The sequence below is a fragment of the Phalacrocorax aristotelis genome, chromosome W (assembly GCF_949628215.1).
Source record: "Phalacrocorax aristotelis chromosome W, bGulAri2.1, whole genome shotgun sequence".
NCBI classification, from domain to species: Eukaryota; Metazoa; Chordata; class Aves; order Suliformes; family Phalacrocoracidae; genus Phalacrocorax; species Phalacrocorax aristotelis.
Window position 1 is genome coordinate 14,313,364 of NC_134310.1, and position 12,132 is coordinate 14,325,495.

The following is a 12,132-nucleotide window of genomic DNA, read 5'->3' on the forward strand; positions in this document are numbered from 1 at the left end:
TAAATTTCATATTACAAAGAAACAATTATTTATATGTTTTTATCTTATAAATTGAGACATACCTCCAGTCTAAACATATATTACTGTGGTTTTGAAAATCATAGGCTAAATGTAAACTGTTCATGTGCTAAATTATTTTTTTTTAATCTGGCAAAGTGGAGTTGATGTGTCAATATAAATAATTCAGGAGTGATCTGTCATGCAGTTTGCTTTTTTAATATAGCTTTCTTCCATTTTTATAAGAACCTGGTTGTTTTTCTTCTGTGCAGTTTCCCCATTTTTGAATTAGATGTAAATTAAGAATACTTCATGTTATGAGAGATTATGTAGTTGTCCTGATATACCCTCCTCCTCCCCCAGCAAGTTGATAATGGCAGGATATGCCTTCTCATTGGCGTTTAATTTCACTATTTAAGGTGTTGATAAAAAGTGTTCTAGCTGACTGATTATCTGTCTTCTAGGCTTACATAGACACCTTTAAGTAACTGATTCCTAATGCTTCATTGCTTTTTAATGACTGATAACTCATGACTATTGCAGTGGAAATGGAGAACAGTGCATTAATGATCCTAGTTGGTGTGTGCTTCATTTGTCTTCCTTTGTTTTGGCAGCATGTAGTTTAGCAAACCACCAAGAGCAGCTTTGCAATATACAGTCACATAGCACTTAGACTTTAAAAATATCTATTAAATGTAAAGATGTGTAGTAAGCTAAGCAGCAGGATCATCTATTTATATTGTGATTCTTTCCTTCAATAAGAGGTGAACATCTCTTGTGTTCTTAGTCAATTATTAAATGCTTAACTGTAGCGAATACAACTTCCTTTTTTAAGAGAAGTGTTTAAGCGTATTTAGTCTTTTATTATACTTTTTGGCACTATGATTCTAGTACCTGTGACAGCAGCTGCTAGTGCAGTCTCTCACTTGAGAGTTTACTTACTGTGTGTACATTGGTTACAGCTACTGTCCCAGTATCTCCCAAGTGATGCATATAAGATATACATTCTTCAGTTTAACTCTTTATGCCTGACTTCAGAGTTACTGAATTATTTGTGTGCTAAACCCTACCATTCTTTTTGTTTGCTTTTTATTCACATGTGCATAATAGAATAGTGAACTGGCGTGGTGCTAGCATACTGAATGTGGTCAAGCAATGCTGCTAAATCTGTCAGGGGAAAGGAGTTGTCACTTGTGCTAATAATACCGTAAACAATAGCTAAAATATAGAAGGTTCCACTGTCCCTTTTGTGGTAGACAGGATGTGCTTAATTTCTGCCTGGCCAACACACCAGAATTGTTGCCTCAAGTGTGTGTGTGTGTATATATATTTTTGTTGTTCTTGGATGAAATGGAATAGTGCAGGAGTTACTGTAATTAAGGATCACAGTTAAGAGTGGAAACACACCTGAGAATTTTAACAAGGGAGTAAATAATGCTTGGGCACATAAGAGGGTATTAGCAACGAATGCCTCATTAACAAGAACCTCCTAAAAGAATATAGGTCAGTAGAACTTCAAGGACTAACAGTGGAAACATCCTGCTACAAAGAAGGGTGTGAAGATAAGGGAAGGCCACAGATCAGTCAGCAGTGATAAAAGGGAACATCTTGGCCGGGAGGGCAGCAAAGCACGGAAACTGGGGGAAAGGTAATTCTGGCAGGGGGATATTTTGACCACTGACTCAATTGAGGGATGAAGGAACTACGCCCCCCTCATCCTGAGCATGTGCAGTGAATTAAATTCACACTGTAACTTTAAATTTAACTGAGGAAGATACAGACCAATGGGAGAAGAGGATGATTAGGTCAATGATTATGTATTAGATAGGTGTGGTGTGTTACCTTTCATGTATAAATGTCAAAAATAAACTCCAGTGGGTATGCATGCTAGGAGGAATTATCCCCTGTGCATCTGGTGCCGTAATAAAGAATGCCTGCTTCTTAATACTATGTTGGTGTTAAGGAGTTTCATTCCTGATTTTGGTGACACTAATATAGCTATTGTTGGTCCTGTTTCATCCCTGTATTAGATGGAGTGTTAGCTGTTGCGTGTAGCTGGAGCTCTGCAGTGATATTTCTTTCTAGAAAATGGGATCTGTCAGAAAGCATCATGTTTCTCACTGGGGAAAAACAATGTCACAGGCCTGAAGGAGTGAAAAAAATGAGTCAAGCCCTAAACAGTGTTGTAGTTTAGCCCCAGTCAGCAACTAAATACCACGCAGCTGCTCGCTCACTCCCCCCACTCCTGTGGGTTGGGGGAGAAAATTGGAAGAGCAAAAGCAAAAAAAAAAACTAACTCGTGGTTTGAGATAAGAACAGTTTAATCACTAGAATAAAATAATAATGATAATGATTATAGTAATAACAATAATGATAATATAATAAAAAGGAAAAGGGAAAAAAAACCAGAAATGCAAATGATACAACCGCTCACCACCTGCTGACAGACGCTGATGGTGCCCGAGCCACGATTGCCGCCTGCCCCCCAGCCAGCCCCTCCCAGCTAGCATACTGGGCATGACGTTACATGATATGGAATATCCCTTTGGCCAGTTTGAATCCGCTCTCTTAGCTGTGCCCCCCCCTTCCCGGCTTCTTGTGCACCTGGCAGAGCATGGGAAGCTAGAGAGGTCCTTGACTAGTATAAGCGCTACCCAGCAACAACTAAAGCATCGGTGTGTTATCAACATTATTTTCATACTAAGTCCAAAACACAGCACTATGCCAGCTGCAGTGAAGAAGAATTAACTCTATCCCAGCTAAAATCATGACAACAGTCATGAGATCTTAAAAACAGCAGCACAACTTTGAAGATTTTTAATACGCATTCATCTATGAAGTACTTTAATATGTAGAGAATCATGGAATTCTTGAGGCTAGGGTTTTAAACACCAAATTTTACTGTGTGTTAAGGATTATCAGTTTGTTCTGGGTGTTATTCAGTGCAAACAGGTGTGGGTGAACTGTGTTTGATGTAATAGAAATACACAGAACAAATTTCAGCTACTGCAAAATGTTTGCTGTTCAAAAAGGAAGATGGATATCCAGAAAATGAGACATTAGTGTTCTGCAACAATGGCTTAACTTGCTGATCACAAGTGGGCTGGCTTGAAATTTTTGTATCAAGTTTTTAGATGAGATTTGAGAAAATGGCTTTGTATACGTTAATCAGAACAACTTTTCAGGTGTAAAAATCAGGCTTTCTTTTTTGTTTTACCTGCGCTTTTATCTAATGAGTCTTTTCTTCTGTATGTGGATTTTCGTATGACTTCAGTATTCAGTTTGACTCAGTAACCCAGCATAAAACTTGCACAGCCAAAAGAATGAGAAGTATTCTGCTGAATTAGCAGAATCATTTTAATGTGGAGTTTATGGGTGCCAGAGTAGTTTAAAGGATAAGGGTGTATTGTCTAGTGGGACAGGGTAGAAGGAAGGAAAGTAAGGGAGGGGATTGTGCATCTTTTGGCAGAAGAAAGCTGTAAGATCAGCTTAGTCATTTCACACAGCTCCATCCTCAGAAGCACCGTAGGAAAAATATTCGGTTATTGTTATGGGCCAACTTGAGCCAGCATCTCAGTGATAAATGAGGAAGTCAGTAAAGAACAGATTGTTGAGGGATCTTAAAATTATAACGAATAGCTTCTTTTCTTTATCTCCTCCTCTCTTGAAGGGGTAAAGAGTAAGGACTGGTTAATCAGAGCTAAGAAATCTCTGCAACAATGGTTTGAACTAGGGTTGTTAAAAAAAAAATTGTCCTTGTCAACACTAACATGAGCTGTTAAACTTGACAATGAAATGTCAAGGCCACAGTACTACTACTTTTGGGAGATCAATCTCTGATTGTGTGCCATGTTGTTTTCCATTTCTGCGTTAGTCCATGTTCCTCAATGCTGTTGCATGATATCTTGTGGCAGGAAGATATGCGGTGCTGTAACTGATCTTTAAGAGAAAACAACAAGGCTTAGTTGGTAGAATCTAGAATGTATTTAGTCTCTTTTCAAGTCCATTTTAATATAAGGGACAGAATAGCAAGAGACTATATCTCTATTTGTTAAGTTCACATTTTATTTAAATTTTTACATTTGTAACGTGTGAAGTTCCATTAGGCCTGCCTACCTTCCCTACTGACTTTACTTTTATTAAAAATGAGTTGTGCTAGAGTAACTGAGTAAATTTTCTACTTCTTTCTAATATATTATGCATTTCCAGAAGAGGAGAAACAGAATAGCCCATCTTTCCTTGAAGTTAATATATGGTAGTTCTCTTAACTTTTTTTAAGACTTCTTTTTTGCAAGAAGGTTCTTCTGAAGTTTAAAACAAGACTTGATGGAAACAGGGCTTGATGGAAGAGACTTCCATAATCTTAGTTCTTTCTGAGGTAGTATGCCATTAGAGAGTATTTATTTATTTTTTTTACTGTCTTGTTTTTTTCTACATCATCAGTGTTGCTGATACTATCAAAGTGTGAGCCAGATAACTTGCTGTATTCATGTTATCTGTTTGATAGTGGAAATGTCAGTGTTCTCAATTTTCTCACAGTGTTGTAGATCTTATACTGGAATATTCTTACTTTGCTCCAAATTACTTATCTGCTAGCAAAGTTTCTGGGAAATACCTGGCTGCTTTGCTAAGCACTAAAAAGATGGTTTTCCTCGGACTTTTCTGTCTCTCTAGAAATGAGAGCTTTCCTCAGCAGAAAGAGGACAATGTGAGAACAGTTGCTATAACTGCAGTTTTTCATACACGTGTAGAGTAAAATGGGTTTAGCGCACGGTTTAATCATGCGGCCTCATTATAAATGTGTGCTATTGCTACAGAATTGTTAACATGGGAAGTAACAGTATCACATCCTGGTTTCTTCACGTCCAAATTGGCTGCCTTTCTGCACAGCACACATCTCGCTTGAGTTACTGCCCACAGTATCAAGTAGTTGAATAAAAATGTTCATTGCCAATGACGTATAAGAGGTTTCCTGGGCTAGCCTCTTGGTCTTTCCTGTCCATATAGTGAGCTTAGTTTCAGTAGAGGTTTACCTTGAGTATGTAACCATCCGCACTTGCAAAATTAAAACTTAGAAGCGTATTTCCAATCACTTGGAAAGTTATAGTTGCTGCTTGTTTTTCAGGGAATTGAAATAGAACATTCTGGAGAGCTCTAAGGCTGCTCACCTGGGATCTTTCTTGTGGAAAGTTTGTGGAAGAAGATATTTCATACAAGCTGTTGATGATTGAGACTGATGCCTGTCTTGTCTTCCCAAAACCCCACTGACCCTTTGTCTGAAAAAAATCATAATTATGTGGTATGGCAGTAGCATGTACATGTGCTAAAGTCTCATTATAAGCAGTGTAGTCAATACTGTTGAATCACCTTACCCTTGAGTAGACACCTTGCAGCTAGTCAGGTTAATTGTTTTATACTTCATTGGCTGATAGATGAGATCCCCATTAATTACAATGGGACCTGAGACATCTAGCAAAGGTTGACACACCTGAATTCAGGTGCCTACCTGTAGGTATCTTAATCTTCAAATACTGTCTTGTATTCCAGATGGTAGTGCAAGTACAGACTCTTGTATGTCCAAATATATTCTGGATATATCCTGATTGCTAGATATGTCTGCTTTCTCAAATTTGTTGCTCTTATTAAGTTTTTAAACTACAGAAGTTGATAATAAACTCAGCTTGGTTTGTAGAGAGGTGGCGAGAAGGTCCTTTCTTTACATCTTTGATACTTTTTATTTCCTTTGTATAATGAAAAATATACAAATATCCTTTCAGGATGAACAGGGAAATAAAAGACTACATATACTCCACAAATTCAGCTGTAGTTGTTCATAGTGTAGTAAGAAGCAAGTTTCTTGTACTAGAAGTTGTTATGGGGCACCACACACAAACCCCTTCTCTTTGCTGCTTTCCAGATGTCCAGTGTTTGGACTGTTCTTCAGCCTTCAGATTTTATGTAATGTTGCTGTACGCTTCTATGGGAGAACTTATCTTGGGCCGCATATCTCCGGGACACAGGGCTCTACCCACCCTGGGGACAGTGATGCACAGACATCAATATGATGGATACAAAATGTCCGTTTATTTAGCTGCGTCACATGCTTATATAGCTCTTGCACTTCCTGTTCCTGCCACTCCTATGGAGAGGAGTCTATCTTTCCGTCACATCCTGTGATCTTCCGGTCGACGATCCCTGTCTATTCCCCTACATCTCCCCCTCCCCATGCCGCTAAAAGTTCTACAAAGCTACTTGCATAAGCTGATACATATTGCAGTCAGGTCTATGTTCATGTAACTCTTGCAGGCGCTCTCTGATTTGTCTTATAACACAGCATAACAATGGCAGCCCACAAGTAACCATGGTTACTACACACAACAAGATCCCCCCAATTATTACTATCCAATCCCAGTTCATATCTCTCTTTTGCTGCCCTTTCCCAGTGTCACTCTCGTTGCAATATTGCTTGCGATCTTGTCAAGGAGCTCATTTCTTTTCCCAATGGTACGGCTAGCATGAGGATCCATGTCAGCAGACCCTGCAAAGAGACAACTCAGAAAGGGATTATTCTTTGTACATCCTTGCACAGTTCTGCTTTCACACACTTTGCAGGCACCCATTCTATGCGCCCTTCATTCTCAACCGCGGCGTAGCCCCTCCCCAGGCATCTCAGTTTCCATCCTCTCTCCCATTGCTCACTGCCTGGGAACCTTACTCGTACCTGCGGATAGCGCTCGCCTGCTTGAGCTTTGCCAAAGTGCTTCTCCACTGCTGTAACTTGCTCCTGCCCGCGTATAAAATGATTAAGCGAATATAATGCACGCATTAAAATAGTTTGCTGAGCTGCTATGGGTATAGCTCCCTTATACCCCTCCCCCTCCCCAAGCTGCATTATCTTCGCTTTCAAGGTGCGATGAGCACGTTCAACTATTGCCTGCCCTGTGCTATTGTAAGCAATGCCGTGTTTTAATACAATATTCCAAGCTTTACACCATTCTTCGGTACTTCGAGCCCGAAAGCATGGTCCATTGTCTGTTTTTATCTCGGTGGGCTTTCCAAGCCACACCATTACCGTGGTCCAATGCGCAGTCAAATGCGTTGCGGTCTGCTTCCGATGTTGAGTAGCCATGATGACTCCACTATATGTATCAATTGTAATTGCCAGGTGCCGTCCGGGGGCCAACTGTGGACATTCAGTAAAGTCAGTCTGCCAGATAGCATTTGCTTCCAGTCCTCGAGGGTTGACTCCTGCCTCCCACAATGGCGAGTGCTGACAGTAAGGACAGGTGGCTACTACTTCTCTTGCTGCTCTTATTGAGATGCCACACTCCTTTGCCAAGGTTTTAGCACCTAGGTGCAGTTGTTCATGCAGTTTCTTTGCCTCTGTCAATGTCCAGACTCCTGCGGCTGCCTCATCAGCCATGCGATTCCCCTCAATCAGTGGTCCAGGCCCCGTCTGATGACTGCGAATGTAAATTACTGTCACAGTTGCTCCTCGCTGCGATAAGGCAACCTCTAGCATCAAGGCAATTTCCGTGTGTGGTACACCCTCTCGTTTCATGGACGTGACTAATTTATACACGTATAAAGAGTCCGTGCACACATTTATATGCAGATCTCTATCCTTTCGCAGGGCCATCTCTAGCGCTTTCGCTTCTAGCCACTGCACACTTTTACCCTGCTCCTCATACGTCTGGCGCATCCAACTATTCTCTTGTTTCCACACTACTGCCGCTCTGTTCGTCTTCAAGGAAGCGTCTGTGAAATATGTTGGTCCTGGGTGAGGGGTATCCAAAACTCTACTATCCACACTTAAATTCACCACTTTGGCTGTCTCGGCCTACCTCTGTACCGTGCCTGTGACGATTTTTTCCTGGGTACGAGTATACCGCCAATTGTATATCCTCTTCACTCTCTACCACCTTCCATCATTTCTCCCCATTCCACGGCACTGTCAGCTTATCTAGCTCCTTCCCAAAGATTCCCTTGCTTTCCCGTCGCAGACGCCAAATCATTCCCCCGGCTACCTTGACTTTTGTGGAGAATGCACCCTTGGGAACCTTCTGATATACCCATCGCAGTGGTTTTTCTTCCCCTGCCCGTATTTGATATAGCAATCCTAATCCTCCACCGGCGGTCAGAGTCCAACCTGCAATTAATTCCTCCTGGGGGTCCCACCGCCATACTCCTTCTGTCTGCATTCGGCGTTCTATCATCTGCGACTGCTAGACTGCCTCAGCATCTAAACTCCTGGGCTCCCATGGGTCGGTCCCTTTCAGCAACGCATAGAAAAGTTGCATCTCCTCACCGGTGATGCGCACGAACATCCGCAACCACTGCAGTGCTCCTACCAGCTTCTTTAGATCGTGTAAATTTTTAACCTTAGGTGTAAGTTTAATGGGATGAGCCTGTATGCAATCGCCTTCTATTCTAGCACCCAGAAATCCACACACTGGTCCTCCCTGTACCTTTTCCTCAGCTATCTTGAGGCCCTGTCCCGCAAGGCCCCTTTGGGTGTCTGAAAAGACTTGTTCACACAACGCCTCGGTGGGCACAGCTATGAGGGCGTTATCCATGTAGTGGATCATGTAGATTCTCTCCTGATACTGCTGCCTTACTTGCTGCAATGCGGAAGCCACATACCTCTGGCAGATCGCTGGAGAGTTTTTCATCCCCTGCGGAAGTACTGTCCACTGCCATCTACTACCTGGTTCTGTGCGGTTCACCGCGGGCAGAGTAAAGGCAATTCTTTTTCTATCATCTGGATGTAGCGGAATACTGAAGAAGTAGTCTTTGATATCTAAAACAATGACTCGCCATCCTTTTGGGACAGCACTCAGATCTGGTAGGCCGGGTTGGAGAGGCCCCATGTCCTCCATTTGCTGATTTACTGCTCTAAGGTCATGCAGCATCCTCCATTGGTTTTTATCTTTCTTTTTTATAGCAAATATAGGGGTGTTCCAGGGGCTCATCGAGGGCTCTAGGTGCCCTGCTTCGTGCTCTCGTTTTACTATAGCTCTTACAGCCTCTGTTTTCTCTGTCAGGGGCCACTGCTCCACCCAGACGGGCTGTTCGGTTTTCCACGCCAACTTGTGCTGACGAAGTCCCTCTGAGGCAGTGGCCCCTATGCTAAATTTTTCAACCCGATCCCCATCTGGGCAAGGGCGTCTCGCCCCAACAAGGGGCTTGCTATACCATCTGCTACTAGTATTGTCACTATGGCCGTGAGGAGCTTCCCTGCCTCCTTGTCCATGACTTCGAGTTTCACAGGGCAAGTACTAGTCCTCGTCTGTTGTTCTCCTCCCACCCCTATGATAGGTTTTCCCATGGCAAGGGGCCAAGCTGGTGGCCACCGTTCGAGTGGCATCACTGTGACATCCGCCCCGGTATCCACTAACATTCCCAGGCATATCCGTGCTGGGCAACTCGGCTCTTGTGGGGTAATCATCACCGCCGCCATGGGTCTCTTGTTACAGCCTAAGACCAAGGCCACGCGGGGGCCGTAACCTGCAAGTCTTGCTGGTTCTGCTCCCCTGCCTGAAGGTTCACTCCCCCTTGGCCCACTATGGTGGGCCAAGCTCCTGGCACTGGCACCATGATGGGGGCCATTTGACTCACAGGAGGCGCAAATCCCCCTCGCTTCGCCCTCCTTTGGCCGTTTCCCGGCTTTGTGGCTCGACAATCTCTTGCCAGGTGTCCTGGCTTCCCACATGCCCAGCATCTCCCTACTGGGTGCGCTCCTCCTCCATTACGTCCTCCCCTTTCCGCTAGCGGGCACCCAGCTTTAAAGTGCCCTTGCCGTCCACACAAGTGACATCTCGGCCCCGCCCCAGCCGCTTGCACCATCACCCTTTCTTCGCTTCCACAGTCAGGGTTCTGGCAGATGTGCGCTCCCACACCGCCATGCTGATTCAACGCCTCCTGGTGCAAGACATGCCTGGTGGTTTGACCCAATGATGCTCCCACCGCCAGGGTGTGGAGGACATCTTGTGTTTGCGGATTTGCTTGACTTTGGAGGCAATCCATAAGGACTGCATCCTTGGCCGTCGCCGCCAATTCTGATTCTATAATAGCCTTCTGCAACCTGTCACAAAACGTTGTAAATGGCTCTGCTAGTCCTTGCTGTATCTTTTGCCAAGGTTCCGCTTTTTTTTTTTTTAATACCTGCCCACTTCGCTATATGCTCTACGGGAACTCTCCGTCACCACTTGCAGCTCCCTGCCCCTCTTCCAGGAGCTCTCCGGACAGGGAATATCCCAGGCATCTCTATCTTTACTCCATCTAGGCTACAATCTCTGGCTATCAGCCGCCAGTTAGGTAACTCGACTGACTGTCGCTGGGGTGCACCCTTCCTTAAGAGTCCTGTCTGCCTCTGAGTCACTTCCCCTAGTCTGCGCATAGCCTGCTGCAGCTGCCGCAGCACGTCCTCCGCGGACCCCTCCGGAGCTGCAGCGCTTTGGACCTCCCCTTTTGGCAATCTCTCTCTTCCCTCCTTCTGATTGGTCCTCCGAGTCCCTGCTGCCTTATATTTTGCGCGCTGCAGGCAATCTGCCCCATCTTCCCACATGTGGACATCGGTTTCTCCCCCAACTTCTGATTCGCTGCTACTCGAGCTTGATCTATACCCATCCTGTCCTCCCCTCCAGGCACCCCAATCCTCCTCCTCGCCTGACTCCCATCTCAAGGGTTGCCCCGGGAGCCAGTCTCGAGGGTCGGGCAGAGGGTGGTGCCGCTGCGGGCGCTGATCATACTCCTCCTTCCGCTCTGTCACTCCCGCTGCATCCGCCGCTACGTCCCCCTCCCTGCGCGCAAGTACCCGCGCCTGTGCCAAATCGTCCCGGGGCATGCAGGGGCGCATTCCAAAGGTCCTGCTGGCTCAACAGGGAACACCGCCGCTTCCCGATCCACCTCTTCGGGAGCCTCAGACTGAGTAGTTGGCCAGGCTACTCCGTCCGAACTCTCCGCTTCTTCCCCATCCCCCGCGATGCTTGCCCCTGTCTGTGTCCCCACTGCTGATCCTGGGTGTATTTCCGGGCTACTGTTGACTGTGGCACCGTGCAGGCACAGCCGCGCCTGCCGCCACGTCTCCTGATCATCCCGAGCTTTCAATAGTAATCGGTGTATCTTTCCCCAGAGCTGTATGTACTGGGGTTTTCCCATCATAGCCCTTTCGGCTAACTCCTCTTTAATTCTCGCCCAATTATCTTTATTAAATATGTGTGCGGGACTCCGTATGAGCCCCTGTGTAATCATCCATTGGATGGTCTTTGAGGTAGGCGCCTTCGAAATCGAAGTTCCCTATTCCTTCCCCAATCCCTTCAGTACCTTTACGACTGATTCCATGGCGTGCCCGCCATCCTGCGGCTCCCTGTCCCACCCCTGCGTGCCTCAAGCTATCTTTTCCCCCCGGCGAACTTGCCATGCCGCCCCGCCGATCACGTCGGGGTCACCACTTGTAGCTGTACGCTTCTATGGGAGAACTTATCTTGGGCCGCATATCTCCGGGACACAGGGCTCTACCCACCCTGGGGACAGTGATGCACAGACATCAATATGATGGATACAAAATGTCCGTTTATTTAACTGCATCACACGCTTATATAGCTCTTGCGCTTCCTGTTCCTGCCACTCCTATGGGGAGGAGTCTATCTTTCCGTCACATCCCGTGATCTTCCGGTCGCCGATCCCTGTCTATTCCCCTACAATGTAATGCAATTTTCTTTTTTCCTGTTTTTTTTTTTGTAATGTAATACATTTTCACAGTTCACATCTCCATTGTAGCTTTGGTATTTTATTTATTTCAAACTACAGTGCTGTTGATAGTGCCTATTGCATGATACAGTGTCTAATCCAAAACTGCACAAAAATCCTGCAGTCAAATACCTCCCTTTGAAAACTGTCCTACCACAATACTGCTGTGTATGGAGCTTACTGCAGTTTCTGTTACAGTAGCTCTGTGTGCAGCGCTCTGTGTCCAGCTCCACTCTGTGCTGCTTGTCCCACTGCCGCAACTCCTATCCTTATTCCCAAAGGCAGGGCAATATTGTCTCTTCTACCATGTTTGGTAGTCCTTTTCCATTTCCCAACAAAATGCAGGTCATCAACTGGTGTCTGAATCCTGGGGTGTTTTGTTTT

General features: G+C 45.0%; 1 protein-coding gene across 2 annotated transcripts in view; it reads left to right on the top strand.

Moving 5' to 3' along the window:
• LOC142049341 (rapamycin-insensitive companion of mTOR-like) overlaps window positions 1-12,132 on the top strand; it is a 131,970-nt gene that overhangs the window by 13,238 nt on the left and 106,600 nt on the right. The window lies entirely within an intron of this gene.